Source organism: Echinops telfairi, unplaced genomic scaffold (assembly GCF_000313985.2).
Source record: "Echinops telfairi isolate 266 unplaced genomic scaffold, ASM31398v2 ScPeMD7_443;HRSCAF=831, whole genome shotgun sequence".
Lineage (NCBI taxonomy): Eukaryota > Metazoa > Chordata > Mammalia > Afrosoricida > Tenrecidae > Echinops > Echinops telfairi.
In genome coordinates, this window is record NW_022104341.1 from 57,338,033 (window position 1) to 57,354,728 (window position 16,696).

General features: G+C 43.7%; 1 pseudogene; it reads left to right on the forward strand.

The window, feature by feature from the left end:
• The first annotated feature begins 13,579 nt into the window (after positions 1 to 13,579).
• On the forward strand, positions 13,580 to 13,959 carry LOC101642208 (annotated as a pseudogene).
• Positions 13,960 to 16,696: the final 2,737 nt, after the last annotated feature.

Below are 16,696 nucleotides of genomic sequence, written 5' to 3' on the forward strand. Positions count from 1 at the left end.
TACAAATGTGCTTTACACAATTGATGTATGTATGGATTGTGATAAGAGTCTTATGAGGCCCTAATAAAACGATTAAAAGAAAGAAAGAAATACACAGAATCACTGTTTTGAAAAGAATTGGTCACTACAGAACCATTTTAGAAGGTAGCTTTTGATCAAGAACCAATGGTATTAAAGAAAGAAGTTCAGGCTTCCCTGAAGGCATTGGTTAAGAACAATGCTCCAGGAAGGGATGAGATATCAACTGAAAGGTTTCAACAGATGGTGTGATGCTGGAAGTACTCGTGAGTCTTGGCCAAGAAATTCACCAAAAAGTCTGGTCAATTGACTGGGAAAGATCCCAATTTGTGCCTATTCTTGAGAAAGGTGATTCAACGGAATTCAGAAATTCTCAAACAATATCATTGTCACATGCAAGTAAAATTTTGTTGGAAATCATTTTAAAACAATTGCAACAATACACAGACAAGGAACTTCAGAAATTCAAGCTGGATTCAGAGGATTTGGAACAAAATATATCCTTGCTAATATGAGATGGCTCTTGGCTAATGTATAGACCGAGAGGCAGTTGTTTGAACAGATCAAGAGGATACAGCCTCGTTTGAAATGAGGAAAGGTGTGTGTCAGGATTGTATCCTTTCTCTATGCTTATTCAATTTGTTTGCTGAGTAAATGATACAAGAAGATGGACTATATAAAGAAGAATTTAGCATCAGGATTAGAGGAAGGCTCACTAACAACCTCTGGTCCACAGATGGCACAACTTTGCTTGCTGAAAGTGAAGCACTTATGGGTGAAGACCAGAGACTACAGCCTTCTACATAAATTACACATCAACATAATAAAAGCAAAAATCCTCACAACTGGCCCAGTAAGCAACATTATAATAAATGAAGAAAACATTAAAGTTGTCAAGAATTTCAATTTACTTGGATCTACAATAAGCACCCGTGCAAGCAGCTCTCAAGAAATGAAATGACAAGTTTCAAGTGGTATTAATTTTAGGGGAAGAAAATAAAGTTATCTTTATTACATGGTACTAGTCATTAGTAATATACGAGGGACAGTTGCTTAGTATATGTACCCTGGGGTTTGACAGCTTCAATTCCAATCTCCACTTTGTCTACCAACATAGCCAAAAATTTAAGTTCTCTAAGTCTTAACTGAGTCAAGTAACTCCTTTTTGCTCACTGGTGAATTGCAATAATTAAAAGTGGCAATGTGAACATATCAAGAAAAATAAGTCAAATAATGTATTGCATTGGACAAATTTACCATGAAAGATTTCTCTAAAGTAAAGAAGTCACTTTGAAAATTAAGATATGTCTGACACAAACCATGGTACTTTCTATTGCTCAAATGCGTGTGAAAACAGACAATAGTCGAAGGGATCGGGTGTCAAGCATCAAGGAACAAGAAATCATGTCATTGTAAAGGTGGGTGAGTGCAGAGTGGAGACTCAGAGTCCATCGGTTGGCAACAGAACACCCCCCTGCTGAGAGGTTTTGGGGAGGAGACGAGCTAATCAGGGTGCAGGGTAGCAACGATGAAACATATAACTTTCCTCTAGTTCTTTAATGCTCCCCCCCGCCCAATATCATGATCCCAATTCTGCCTTGCAAATCTGGCTAGACCAGAGGATGTACATTGGTACAGATAGCAACTGGAAACACAGGGAATCCAGGACAGATGACTCCTTCAGGACCAGTGGTGAGAGGAGCGATGCCTGGAGGGTGAAGGGAATGTGGGGTAGAAGGGGGGAACCAATTACAAGAATCTAAGTATAGCCTCCTCCCTGGGGAATGGACAGCAGAGAAGAGGGCGGAGGGAGATGTCGGACAGTGTAACTTATGACAAATCTATAATAATTTATTAATTATGAAGCGTTCAGGAGGGAGGGGGAGGGGGGAGGGAGGGGGACAACGAGCAAATGATATTGAGGGCTAAAGTAGAGGGCAAAGGTTTTGTGATTGATGAGGGCAACAGGTGTACATAGGTGCTTGACTCAATGGATGGATCGACGGACTGTGATAAGAAATGTACGAGCCCTCAATAAAATAATAAAAAAAGAAAACAGACAATACAGAAGATGGAAGAACTAGTTGACTTGCATTACGATGTTGATATGGAGTACTGATTATACCATGGACTACCAGGCGTATAAACAATGCCGTTTTGGAAAAAGCACAGCGAGGATGCTTTACTTCATCTTCCATGCTTTGCACATGTTATGAGGGCCCAGGAGAGACCAACCCTTGGAGGACACCGGGGTGGATAGCGTGTCAGCGAGAACGAGCAGGACCTTTAAGGAGACTAAGACAGCGGCTGGAAAAATGGGCTCAGACAACAATTGTGAGGATGGGTCAGGACTGGACAGTATCTCATTCTACTGTGCCGGGGTTGCTATGCGTTTTGTCCACTTAAGGGCCCTAACAATATCCACAATCTGACTGTGGGCAATAAGGCCTCCCATAATCCTGATCTTGCCTGCCTTCCAGACCTGCTTTCTAACTGCTCTTTGTTACCCAACTTCCCTGCCGCCGTATTGGCTTTTGTCAAGTCTATTTCCCCTGAGAGGCTTCTGTGCCAGCTGTTCTCCGTGTTTGAAACGTTCTTCTCCCTGATTTTGGCATGGCTCACGACTTCCTGCCCTTTCCATCCCATGCCAGTGTCACCTCCTCAAGAAGGCCTTTCCTGAATCACCATCGGCTCTGTCCCTTGAGGTGTCGTCTGTGTGTATTTTGTATGGACTGTTGCTTTTTGAATTGGGGCATAAGAACCGTGCTCACAGGTCTCGTCGGTTCTGTTCACCATTAGATGCACTGGCTCTGCGGCATTGACTGGTACCCTCCGTCGCACACAGATGCCCACACGGCCTTCCCCACCCCACTCTGGGGCTGCTCTTCTCTCTTCAAACCTCCATCTCTCTCAGTCCTCCATGATCCCTCTTCCACTGAACTAGACCATTTAAGTGTTCAACTAAATAAATCCCCAGATATCATGAGCTTTCTCTCATCCTCACTTCCTGTAACTGTTTGATTGCAAGGCTAAGAGGGCAGGGTTCTGGTCAAGCCAGTGACCAAGGCTTGGGGTTCAGTGTGAATATTAAATGAACTCTGCACATGCCTGGTGCATTATAAGCACTCAATAGATGTTAGCCAGTTTTATTACTATTCTTAATTATTATAATTAAAGGTTCTTATTTTATTCTGTCTCCTGCCTCTTCTCTCCCCTTTGCTCCCATTTGACCCTCCTTGGTTCATTTATGGAACCCTTGTGGAGTAGTGGTTACAAGTTGGGCTGCTAATTGCAAGGTCAGCAGTTCAAAACCACCAGCCACTCTGCAGGGGAAAGAAGAGGCCTTCTACTCCCATAAAGAGTTACAGTCTCAGAAATGCACAGGGGCAGTTCTACCCTGTCCTGTATGGTTGCCATGAGTCAGAATTGATCAATAGTGGTGAGTTTGGTTTTTTTGCTTTGGTTCATTTATATGCAACTCAGGTGAGACTTTTTGATTTGGATATGAGGCGTACACCACCCCACACCACCCCCAGGAAAAAAAACAGGACAAAAGCTCCACTGGGTGGAGCTTTCATAGTATGCATTTGCCCACTAGGGGAGCATTGAGCAACTCTCTCTGAGTTAGTACACCCAGTGGCATCGCCTGGGAAGATTCTCTCTGGTCACAATGAATTTTTTGTAAAAACAGTTTTGCTTGAACCTCATTTTTTGTGATGACTGATTTAAAAGAACAGTGTACACACGCAAGAGATTTTCTCATTTCAGAAAAGGTGAAATGTTGATTGATGACAAACCTTCTTCTAGATGTTAATCAACCTCCCAAATGGATGAAAATGTAGACAAAATTTGTGCACTTGTGCTCTACGACTGTTGATAGACCGTTGAAGAGATGGGGAAGTTATCTGGACTACCTTGGTGCTTGGTTCAATGAATTTTAATGGAAGATTTGGGAATTAGAAGGGTCACTGTGAAATTTGTGCCTCTGGTTCTGGCTGGCCAGGAAAAAGAGCTTAGAGTGGAAGCATGCCATGCTTTGAAAGAACAGCTCTGAATTGACCCAGACATTTTTTCCAAGGTCATTACTTGTGATGAGCAAGGTGCTACTCATATCCTTATGGCCCTGAAAGCAAACATCAATCAACCCCGTGGAAAATGCCATAGTCACCTCACCCCCAAAAAAGTCCAAGTGAAATCAAAGACCAAGACGATCAATGATTTTTTTTTTTTTAATGTGAGGGGGAATAATGCATTTTGAGCTTGTTCCACCAGGTCGGACTGTTAATCAAGCTTTCTATTTAGACGTTAACAGTGTATGACAAAAAGGCCTGATTTGTGGCAGAAGAGGCACTGGTTTTGCCACCATGATGATGTACCTGCTCACGCAGCCATCCCAGTGCACCAGTTTTTGGCAAAAAACAGTCTGCCTCTCTTGTCCTAAACACCTGACTCACCTGACCTCACTCTGTGTGACTTCTTTTTGTTTCCGTGAATGCAGAGGGACATGAAAGGACAGTGATTTGAGGATGTTGAAGAGGGGAAGAAAACAACAAGGGAAGTGCTGTCAGCCATCCAAACAGACAAGTTTGAAAAATGTTTCCAAGAATGGAATCACAGATTTGACAAACGTATTTGGGGAAATGGAGAGTATTCTGAAGGTAATGTGTTGTTTTGTAAAAAAAAACTTAAATACTTAGCTTTGAAAATACAATTCTAGTGTTTGGGGGTTTTTTTTGGTGGGGGGTCAGGGGTACACCCTCACACAGAGTTCTGCAGAGTAGACTCATCTCAGTGCAGGTTGGAGAAATGCTGGTAACTTTCCACGTGCCCCAGGGAAACTGCTGGTTTCATCCAGCTTTGGGCTCTGTTTGTCACCAGTGGACCTTTAAGGCTTTCCAGGTAAGCAGGGCGGTCTCCAAGTGGGGAGGGTGAGGTACAACTGTATTTTCACTTTATGGGTACTCAAGAAGCCAATTTCTGCTTTGGGGTGGGACGGGACATTAACTCAGAGTTGACTGTGAGCCCTTATGATTTTTGAGCCTTTCTTTTTCAAGGTCTCAGGCATCCGGAGAGGCAATGCTAGGAAACAATCGTGAGTAACTCCTGGCCGAGCGCCCTGTAAGGAGGAAGTTAGGGTGAACACAAACAGAGGAAGCTGCTGGGTTCCACAGACTACGGGGCTTCGATGGAGGCAAACTGAAGCTGAATGACCCTTTCAAAGTTTGCTTCTCCTCAGATATGTTTCAGGTTCTAGTGTGGAGAATTTTCAAAATCCAAAGTCTACATTTATGTCAGATTAAGCAATACTGATCACAACAGAGAGGGGACAGTGATGATTCTGCAATAGTACCCTCTCTTTCCGTTTGGAACACCTGGGTTACAGTCCCAGCTGGGCCACCTCTCTGTTAGTGGAAGCTTGCATGTTGCTATGATGCTGAACTGGTTTCAGCAGAGCTCCCAGACTCAGACTAGAAAGCAAGGCCTGGCTGATCTATGTTCAAAAACGAGCCAAGGAAAATCTTAGACACAGCTGTTTCATCCTGTTATAGAGCTGTCATGAGCCAGGGACTACTTCAACAGCCGCTAACAAAAACAACAACAACATACAATCGATTCTCAAATATTTCTTTAAAGAATTGGAAATGAATGAAAAAAGGAGCTCAGAAATGGGTATGATTTGTGGCCCTATTATTACAAGTGACTGGCAAGTCTCGGGTGACCTGGACAACCTTATAAAATTAATTGCTTCCATAAAGGTGCTGATGTGACAGACGCTGAGCTAAATGCTGAGGGCGCAGTGATGAAGAAAGCAGGCCCAGTCCCTGGCCTTGGCACGCTGAGTGCACATCTTGCTGAGTGCACACGCGAGTACAACAAAGTGTGATAGGTGCCACCCCAGGAAAGGAAAAGTACAGGGTGATCTATGTGGGAGTGCTTGGAAGAGGAACTAGCCCAGATGACGTCGGGCCCAGATTTAGCTGGACATTCTTGGAGGTCAGTGTGATGCCTCAGCTGAAGCTTAAAGGATGAGTGAGTCCACCAGGTGGGGGGCGGAGCGAAGGGGAGGCGAAGCCAGGAGCATGTCAAAGGATAAAAGATGAGAGCAGGCCTGCTGCTGTGCAGAAAGAGAGGAGCAGATTGGGATGGCTCTACTGCCAGAGGTTCTGATTTAATTGGTCTGGGATGGAGCCCAATCTTGAGATTGTTTTAAAAGCTTCCCAGGTGACTTTAATATGTGGCCTGGGTTGAGAACCACTGGACTAGAACAGAAGATGAAAGTGGGGGTGTGGGAGATTGCTGAAGGGGGTTCAGCCAGCTCGTGGAGGACGTGCAAGGCTAGGTTGAGACGCTGGAGTTTTCTTCCCTGAGCACAGGGCAGCGACTGAAACACTGGAGCAAGGGCAGGATGAGACTTGCCCTTTCAGAACATCCCTGCTGCGGACTATGGATTAGAGGGTACAGGAGTAGAAGTAAGAAAACCAGTTGGGAGGCTGATTCAGGGAAAGACAGTCACAGCTTGCACTAGGCTAGGGCAGCAGGGATGGAGAGCAGGAGATAATTGCCGAGATCTTTGGAAAGTCCAACGATAAGCCTTGAGGAAAGCTTGCCTGTGGGAGGGGAGACATCAAGGGGCAGTTTGTGTTTAGACAGTTGGGTGGATGGAGTGTCATTCTTGAGATAGGGATCACAGAGGGCACCCACCAGGAGGAAGAGGAGAAAGCAGGGTGTCAGTCTATGGGTGAGAGCATTAACCCTGGAGGTGTTGCGCTTGGGGTGCTGTTGTGACACTGCCATGAGGCAAGCAGTAAGCAGATGGTGGTTTAGCTCTCAGATGAAACATCTGGGTTGGAAAGTTAGATTGAGAAGTTATCAGAAGAGAGTGATCATGGATGAGATCACGCAGGGAAAAGTGTGGAGTCAGGCGAGGATAGGAAGTTCATAGACCCTTGTAAATCCTTCTGACGCTCCTGGGAGATAGTCCTAGCACTTTGAAGGGCAATTAGACTACGTGGTAAAGGGACTTGTTCTAACGAGTCCTCCTCAAGTGTATGAGCTGGCTTACCTAGGCGAAGTGAGCCCTGATCCTGGCCCGTCTTCCTTTGTAGCTGTCAGTGCAGTTGAATCAAGCTGACTTGCAATACGAGGTGACTGCCAGTTATGTCTTGCACCCGTGAAGCTTGGTTGGAAAGCCAAGTTCCAAATTCCATGGCTCTGTTTCGAGGTTTCTAAATACAGAGGTAGCTCTGTGTGAGACATCTGAGGCGTTTTTCAGAAAAGTAAGCCCAAAGCAACTGAGAACGGGAACAGCTGACAAACAGCTCAACACAAGGGGCAGCGGAGAATGGGCTGTGAGAAGGACAGCATGGGCAGCCGGCTAGTAATTGATTCTCCGTTCCACCCGATGGGACTTCTGGTGCTGATTTTCTGTGCTTGAATCCAAGTGCCCCACGATGTGCTCAGGGATCAGAATCAATAGTCACTACAAAGCACTATTGCACGAAGCAATGACTTTTACTCCTAACTGCAAGCCTCTAAAACACACAAGGCCAGCGTTCGCCCCATTTGGAAGATGAGGAAAATGAGACTAGAGCTAATTAGCTTGCCCAACATTGCAGAAAATGACCATGGGGTCAAGATCTAATCTAGTCGTCTGGTGCCCAATCCACTTCGAGCTCCCAACTCTGGCGCTCACCTCTTCAAAAAGAGGGTTTTCAACTCATTCCGGAGAGAACAAAAGCAGGATGGGAAAGAAACTTAGCAGGCACCTCCCGTGATTACTGTGTTTCCATTTGCATGTTTTTGTTTTTCCCCTGGGCTCTTAATCTCCTCCCAGCATAAAACACATAAACTCAGTGCCAAAAAGGTTGAAGAACGCTGCCTGAAAGTGGTCGGAAACCCGGATTCTAGATGAATTCAAACCCCTCCGAGCTAGAAGCGGCCACATGGACCATCTACTTTAACCCCTCATTACCAGTCGCCTGCCCAGGTTTGCATAGCCACTGTGGCAAAACACGGGTTGGGACCCTCGCCTCCCACTCTAGACCCATAATGCCGTGTGAAAACAACCTCAGACTGCGAACCTGAAAGCCAACCAAATAATAGTACGAGAGAACAACGACTTGACAAAAGAGAGACAGGACCCATTCTGCTCGCCTGTTCCTTTTTCTTCGGGATATATTTCCCTGGGGCTCTGAGTGAGAAAGTTAATTGAGGGGAGTTGACATGGGACTACTCTCTTTTTACTAAAGTCATGAGAGGAGGTAGGTGGAAGTGTCGAGAAAACAGAGTGGGTGGAATTGGGAAACTGCTCTGTAAGATTTAGGTTGATGACAATGGGATTTTGGGTCCACCAGTTTATTATTCACTAGTCACTGGAATGAACCATAATAACACCTTGCGTTTGTATAGCATATTCTAATTCACTAAGGGCTTTTATGACATTATCTCATTTGATCCCCTAGACAACCCTGTGAGGTAGACAAGGCAGGTATAATTATTCCACTTTATGGCTGAGAAAGATGAGACTTGGAGAAGTTATACGACTTGACCAAGTTCACTCGGTTATTAAACCCGAGTCTGGACTAGAAAGAAGACATTAAACTTTGCAAAGGACATCAGCTAAGTAGACTTGAATCCCAGGAAGGCTGCTTCCAGAGCCTGCGCTTTTAACCACCCTGCTCTACAGGTCGTTCAACCAACATTAACTAAGTGTACCTTGTTTTCTTAGCTCCATGTCTATTGTGACTAGAATGCATGTGCTCTGGCTGCAGGTGCTCATTAGTGGAGAAAGGATTGGTACAGCATTCTAGGGCCCTCGCCATCCCTCAGCAAACCATTTGACCAAAGATGGAAACACAAGCCTGTGGCCTAATCCCAGAGTCCCCATGAACACTAATCGCAGGGAAGCTAAGCCCAAAGGAGGCTGTCTCACAGCCCAGAGAGAACGAGCTGAGTCCTCGCTCCTTCAGGCTGGGGCCTCGTGAGCATCCGGGGTGGGTACCTGTCCAGCCTGGGTGGAAGTGGAAAGGAGGAGGCCTGTCTTTTCCCCCCAGGAGGTTCTTGTGTCGCACTCTGTCTTGTCCAACTAGCATTTCTTCTTAAAAACTGGTCGAAGCTGGTTTTGAAAATCACCCTGCCCCAGTAAATCGAGATACAAATCACCCAAGGCCTCTTTGGGGCCAGAGTCCTAGGACTGGCAGCTCCATAAATAGCACCTGTGGTATGTGAAACGGGAGGTGTGTCCCCAACACATACTAGTTTTCCTCGGGGATTGCCAATCCTTAAATCTAAGTAATGCATGCCAGGCAGAAAGATGGTTCTTACGATATAGGTGTAAATGTTAGACTAATTCACCAAATACCGGAGCATCCCCTTTAAAATTAATTTGCTCGTCAAATAGGTGAATGGATTAAAAATAATAATAACATGTGGTACATCTGGATAATGGAATAATTGTTCAGCAATAAAAAGAAATGAGCTATCGAGCTACAAAAAGACTTGGAGGAAGCTTACGTGTACATAGAGTGAACGAAGTCAGTCTGGAAAAGCTACATACTGTCTGATTCCAACTGTCTGACATTAAAGAAAAGTCAGACTACACAGAGACTTAAAAAGTCCAGTGACTGCCGGGGGTGGAAGTGGGAGAAGGGACGAAGAAGTGAGTGCTGCGCATTTTAAGGGGAGTGAAGCTATTCTGCAGGACCCCATAAGGGTGGCACATGACTTTATGCATTTCTCAAAACCCAAAGAACTGTGCAATGCAAAGAATGAACCCTCACGTAAACTACCCACTCATTCATGAAAACGAGCCCATATCCAACCATCAACCAAACACACTGGTGCACAATGGTAACAATAGTAGACACATTTCGGGAAGAAGAGGAGGCACGTGGGAAACTGTAGTTTCTGTGGGATTTTTCTGTAAACGTACAATGGAATGAAAAATAGTTATTTAAAAAATTTTAAATACTAATTTACATTAAAGGTTGTTTGCGACCTCCTTCTCCTCCTCCTCCTTCGGTTTGACTTCCTTCCTCGTTCTTTCCCCCAGTCCCTGACTTACATGCCTTTCCATCTTGTCTGTCAGATGATATTGTATAAGAATCTAGGCTGAGTTTTTCTGACTCTATTTATAGCAGACAGTTGTGCAGCTTTAGCCACTGCAGGAACCAGACTTTGGCTCCAGGTTATATGTGTAAACCTTCTAGAAAATGTATTCGTTCTCAAATGCTCCTATCCCACTTCCCGTCACGTCAAGCGGCCTCTTAGAACAAAATATCCTTCTCTATGTTTTCTTTTTATTGAAAATATTTTTCTTAATTATAAAAGAAGTTCACACTCATTAAAAGTTCCAAATTGTGTGTGTGTGTGTGTGTGTGTGTGTGTGTGTAGCACAATCACGCATGGTATAATGTTCTTTGCGAACATCTGACTTCATATATACACCCATGGCCCCAACCCTTGTGTTATGTGAAAATTCCAGGTACATACAGTGGTTGGTAATGACAAATGTACACTATGTTTCTTTGAACATCAAAACATCATCATTATTATTAGTGCTGTGTGATTATAATAAGATGTTCCGGTGTTCTTCATAAAGTTTTCAGTGGTTAATCCCTCAAAAGGAGACAGCCTATTCCGTCTTTATAGTCTGCTCTTAGTCTAGAAGCTCTGATGCAACCTGTTCTTCGTGGATGACCCCGATTGTGTGTGAAATACTTGTGGCTTAGCTTCCAGTATCCCAGCAGGCTGAAAGTCACTACAGTACAACAAATTGACAGCTGAGTGGCGGACATGTTATCAGGAGAGACTAGTTGCTGGAAAGGGGCATCAGGATTGGTAAAGTAGAGGCTCCATGAAAAAGAGGAAGATGCTTGACGTGATGGACGGACACCGTGGCTACACAATTGGGCTCAAACATAATGCACATGTGAGGATAGCAGAGAGCAGACAGTGGCTCGTTCTGTTGAATATAGGCGTGCAGTGAGTTGGAAACCACTGGATGGCACCTAACAGTAACACTACTGTGAACTCCTTTAAGGTATCCAGATGTGTTTAAAACGTTTTTTTATAAACTGAAATGTACACTATATACTAGGATAAACATTTGAGTGACATTAGATACTAACTATACCTGTCGTGACTTACATAAAAAAATTAAAGGCAGATTTAGGAATGGAACCTGTTTGTAATCTGGGGAATGACTTTATTTAAAATGGTGTTCAAATAATGGACAAATGCACACTATCCTATTTCACAAATGCATCATGAAATTTAAGCAATGCATGACTCTATGGATAAAATACATTAAAGTGCCTTTTAATCTTTCATCAGAGATAATAATACTTGTCAATGGCTTGGTGTCTTTGGAGACTTTGGTAATGGTCCATGGAAAAAGTAAAGAACTATGATGGTAATATGGAAAGGAGGAGATAGATATGAGATATTTCAAAGTACCCTATATACTCGAGTCTACGCCAACCCAAATATCAGCGGAGGCACCTAATTTTACCACAAAACTACATTAAAAATACGATGAAAAAGTCGGCTTATACATGAGTATATATGGTAAAGTCAACCAGATAGAGGAGTTGAGAAAGGAGAAGAAAATTATCCCCAGACTTTCAGCCTGGGTGACTGGGTGGGTGGTATCTTATGGACTAGGCCCGGGGACTCGAGCAGAGGAACAGAACTGGAAGATGTTTAGTCTGTTGGGCCTGAGGTCACGGTGTGTCAATTGTCATCATCATTTTAGAAGCTACAGCTACCAATATTGTAAAAGCCTACAGTTAGCCTCACAGAGAACTGTTTAGTATTCCGAACTCAGATCTCAGCAGATCCTATAAGCTGGGAAGGAGGGAGAAAAATCAAATGTAGAACATAGTGACCCATCTCTCCGAGCAACCAAAAGTGTTCCATCATCACCTCCAAGCAGCTGCTCAAAACGCCTAGTTTTTAATCAGCTCAGTCTTAGCCTCTCTGGGAGCTAAACACTCTTTCATCAATGCAAAAGGTGCTTCAACAAAATAAGTAAGGGTTGAGAGCTATGACTTGAGCAAACATATATCTAAAGGCTAAAGTAAGATGTTGTTAAAATTCAAAACAAAAAGGACCGGGCTTACAGAACTGATGAAGAATGATGGGACCCCCAGGTTGTGGCCCTAAGTCATTCTTGGACCCTCTAAGATACCCCTGTGGCTCACCTTTAAGCCATACCAATTACCTATGATATGAACAGTAACACCAGGCTGGTATCATTCAGTAGAGCAGCCAACAAGACAAGATCAATCAGAAGGCAGGAAGGGGAAGGACAGAATATTCAAAAGGGAGGAAGTGGGAAGAGTACTGTCATATTGTGGGAATTGCATACAATTGTATGAATTGTTGAATGGAAAATCAACTTGATCTGTAAACTTTCACTCAAATCACACACAAATTTTTTTTTTCAAAAAGATGATGTCATTGGTTGCTGTCAAGTCTACTTTGACTCACGGCTGCCCTATGGACAGAATGAAACATTTAGTCCTGCGTCATCTTCAAAGTCATCACAAGTTCAAATTCAATGTTTAACCGTTGTGCCAAGTCATCTACCAAGGGTCTCCCCTGCCTTCAATGGCCCGCTCCTTTACCAAGTACAATGTTCTCCAGTGACTGATCCCGTTTGTCAAGGTGTCCAAAGAAGTGCACCGGCCAGTGCTCTGCTATGATACATGGGATTTTCATTAACTAATTTTCAGAAGTAGGTTATCAGTCTGTCTCAGTCTGGAAGCTCTGTTAAAACCTGTTCACCACAGGTGACACTGCAGGTATTTTGAAATGCTAGTTACGTAGTTTCCAGCATGGCAGTAACATGCAAGCCATCATAGTACAAAAAAGCTGAAAGACACGTGGGGAAGGTAAGATGTGGACTGTTTCTAAGTTGGAAAATGAGTGCTGCCAACCTACTTGGGGGTACGTCATTTAGTAATTAAAGCAGACTAAGAATCTAACTTTTGATCCTGTCACAGTTGTCATTATTTAATGTTGTTGGCATTCATTGCTATATGTATAACAAAAAAAAATTCTAGCTTTAGGACCTTGACAAACAGGTCCAACTGGTATGTCTCTTCTTGATTCAATAGTCAGACAGCACGCTTTATTAAGTAGGCTATAATCATGCCAGTTCTTATATACCTTGAACTAGGCGAGTGTGGAGCAAAGTAACCCTCTGGTCCTGATGACTTCAGCCTGGGAGGGTCATTACCGCTGACTTGCAACTCTAGTTCCTAGGAGGCGCTCACCTCCTGGGATTAGCCCTCGGGCAAAGTTTTGGATGGGCATGATTATTCCTATATGTGCAATTTTCTTCTTTTTAATTAACACAAAAGAGAAATAAACGTGCAGAGATAATATCATTATTGCTGCTACTTGGTTATTTTCTTTCATTTTACTTGCTATGTTAGGCCTTTAAGGTTGGTTCAAATAAACTGGAGCTTAAATTTTCTCAGCATTGCCCAAGTTAGAGTTAGGATAAATGAAAAGAAAGGGAAATAAGGTAAGTTACAGCTAAAACTCAGGTAAGATGGCAGAGGAGCCAGACTCGGTGCTGCAGCGCCCACCCGCTGCTGCGGCTGGCAGGGAAGGACTTACAGAGGTCTCCCCAGAAACCATCACCCCTAAAGCCCTTCTTTCACTGCAGTCTCCCCAGGGACATGGGAACCTGCCGGAAACACACACACACACACACACACACACACACACACACAAATTGGCATCCTCCTAAAGGCTGTGGAAGATACCCTTGTTCTGAAAACGAAAGAATGGGCTGTAGAGCGGACCGGAACCATCCAAGGACTCGTTGATTTCCTCCAAAAGTTAACTAGTGGCCTCTGAACAGTAACTCATTTATGTGAATCGGTCCTTTGTCCCTTCCCCAGACCAGGAAGCTGGACCACTCTATGAGGTTTGGGATGATTTACTGCCTCAGCAATCAAAAATTCCTTGAGTCTGAATTTGTAATATCAATTTTTAAAGTAATTTATTATGTTATTAAACCTAAGGTTAGCTAAAAAAAAAAAAAAGTAACAGCTGAAAAACCTACCAACAAACAAAACCCAGCTACCACCAAGTCAGTTCAGCCCCTGGGGACCCCGTGTGTGTGTCAGAGTAGACTTGTGCCCTGTGGGATTTTCAGCGGGATTTTTGGAAACCGATAGGTTGTTCTTCTGAGGCACCTCTGAGTGTGCTAAAATCACCAACCGTTCGTTAGTAGCCAAGTGCATTACCCATGTGCATAACCAAGGATGGAGTGAACATCTTGACTATTAAGATCTCTCTCTTTTTCTAGCAAGTATCGAGTTCAGATAACAGGAACCACTTGTTAAATGTTGTCAGGTGAATGAAAAAGGTAAAGTCATGTGTTACCAGAGCACGGCAAGGTGACTGACCATCTGCCAGGGGAGGGGAACGCCCCATCCGAGGCCTGGTCAGGTACATGAACTCATCTATACCAGTTAACATCACACGCCTCACCAAAGAGAAGCCATCCCAGCCATCACTTTAGGGGTAGTTCCTAGAATGTTTGACCAGTGTGACTCATGAATGATGTTATAAATATGCAAATGGTCCCTGGCAGAAAAAAAGCTGCCTACCTCAGAAAGCATCTAGGATTATGTAGTCATCAGATTTCCAGAAAATTCTATCCCTTTGGAAAGCTCATAAATGGAGTTTTAAGTATGACTTAGGGTGATCAGCTGCTAAGAGACTACCAAAGGCACAGGAGACATACAGGTTGCTTCAGAGATGCTGCAGGCTTGAATGCAGCCATCACAATGAAAAACAAATCACAATAAAGGGAGTCACCTGCCCTTTTTGGCAGTTTGTTTCCAAGGGCATATTAAAGTTTCGTTTATGCGATACAAAAATCTATTGAATGTGCAATCGCACCATGAAAAGCTTTGAAATGTCGTGAGAACCACCCCAAATGTGACGCAGAGACCTGACGTGAGCACATGCTTTGCTGGAGAAATGGTACCAACAGACTTGTTCGACGTGAGGTTGACGTACCCCATCAGTTAGCAAAAACAACAACAATACTATTTGAAAAGCATAATCAAAGCAAATCTGCATATAAACGAGAGAGCTATTCATTCATCTCTTTTCAGAAAGACATAACTACACAGCCTATTGAATAGTCCAGTCAAGACTAAAAACAACAAACTCACACATATGAGAGCAAGGCAAAAAGCATCGTTACACAATCGTAGAGGCCCTCACTAGACAAAAATGCCAAAATGTGAAGCTGTTGTTTCTCGACGGTACCCTCCATGTAGAACTAGACACTTCTGAAGGTGGCGCTTCATCTCGCTGACCTCCCCAGGGACTCTTCACTCTGGCTTACACCCGATCAAAAGGGAAATGTTGGGCATCCTCAAGGGACTCAAAATACATTCCTTTGAAATGTCTGAGTTCTGGAAAGAAGAAGAGTTCAGAAAGGACAAGAGTAGAACTGTAGGGGGATGGGATAAAGCTTCTCAATGAAAATTTCCAAGGACACCCCTGTTATTCTCCAAGAATGAGCAGTTGCAATGCCATGAGAGGTTAAAAAAAAAATCCTTGGCACAAATTTCATAGCCTTTTTTCCCCTCACCAATTTAGTGTTTAATTTTCTTAAAACTTCTTCCTAATAAGCCTCTATGATTACATGTATCCTTTAAAAAGTCTCTCAAGATTACACCTTTGGGATCTGCCCCTCCCCTACCCACCCCAAATAATCGCCATAGCCTTCCCAGCTGCCCGCTGGCCCTGCAGAACTCCTTGGAAACCACTGTTTCAATAAGATCTATTCCTGAAGGCATCCTGGGTACCAGTGAGTCGGTTCCGACTCATAACAACCCTATGTGCAACAGAGCAGAACACTGCCCAGACCGGTGCCATCCTCACAAATGTTCTGATGTGTGAGCCCATTTTGCTGTCACTGTGTCCATCCACCTTGTCGAGGGCCTTCCTCTTTGTCACTGCCCCTCTGCTTTATCAAACATGATCGTTTTCTCTCCGGGGATTGGTCTCTCCTGGCAATATGTCCAAAGTACATGAGGCGAAATCTCACCATCCTTGCCTCTAAGGGGCATTCTGGCTGTACTTCTGTCAAGACAGATTTGTTTATTCTTTTGGCAGTCCATGATACTTTCCATATTCTTCACCAATTCAAATGCAATGATTCTTTTTTGGTCTTCCTTATTCAATGTCCAACTTTCACATGTGTCTGAGGTCATTAAAAATACCATGGCTTGGATCTACATATAACCTCCTCCCTAGGGGATGGACAACAGAGAAATGAGTAAAGGGAGACATTGGACAGCGTAAGATATGACAAAATAATAATAATTTATAAATTTCAAGGGTTCATGAGGGAGTGGGGAGCAGGGAGGGAAGGGAAAAAATGAGGAGCTGATACCAAGGGCTCAAGTAAAAGGCGGGTGTTTTGAGAATGATGATGGCAACAAATGTACAAATGTGCTTGTCACATGGATGTATGTGTGGATTGTGATAAGAGTTGTATGAGCCCGCAATAAAATGATTTTTAAAAATACCATGGCTTGGGTCAGATGCACCTTAGTCCTCAAGGTAACATAACATAGCTGCTTTTCAACACTGTGAAGGTTCTATGCTGCAGATTGACCCAATGCAATGGGTCATT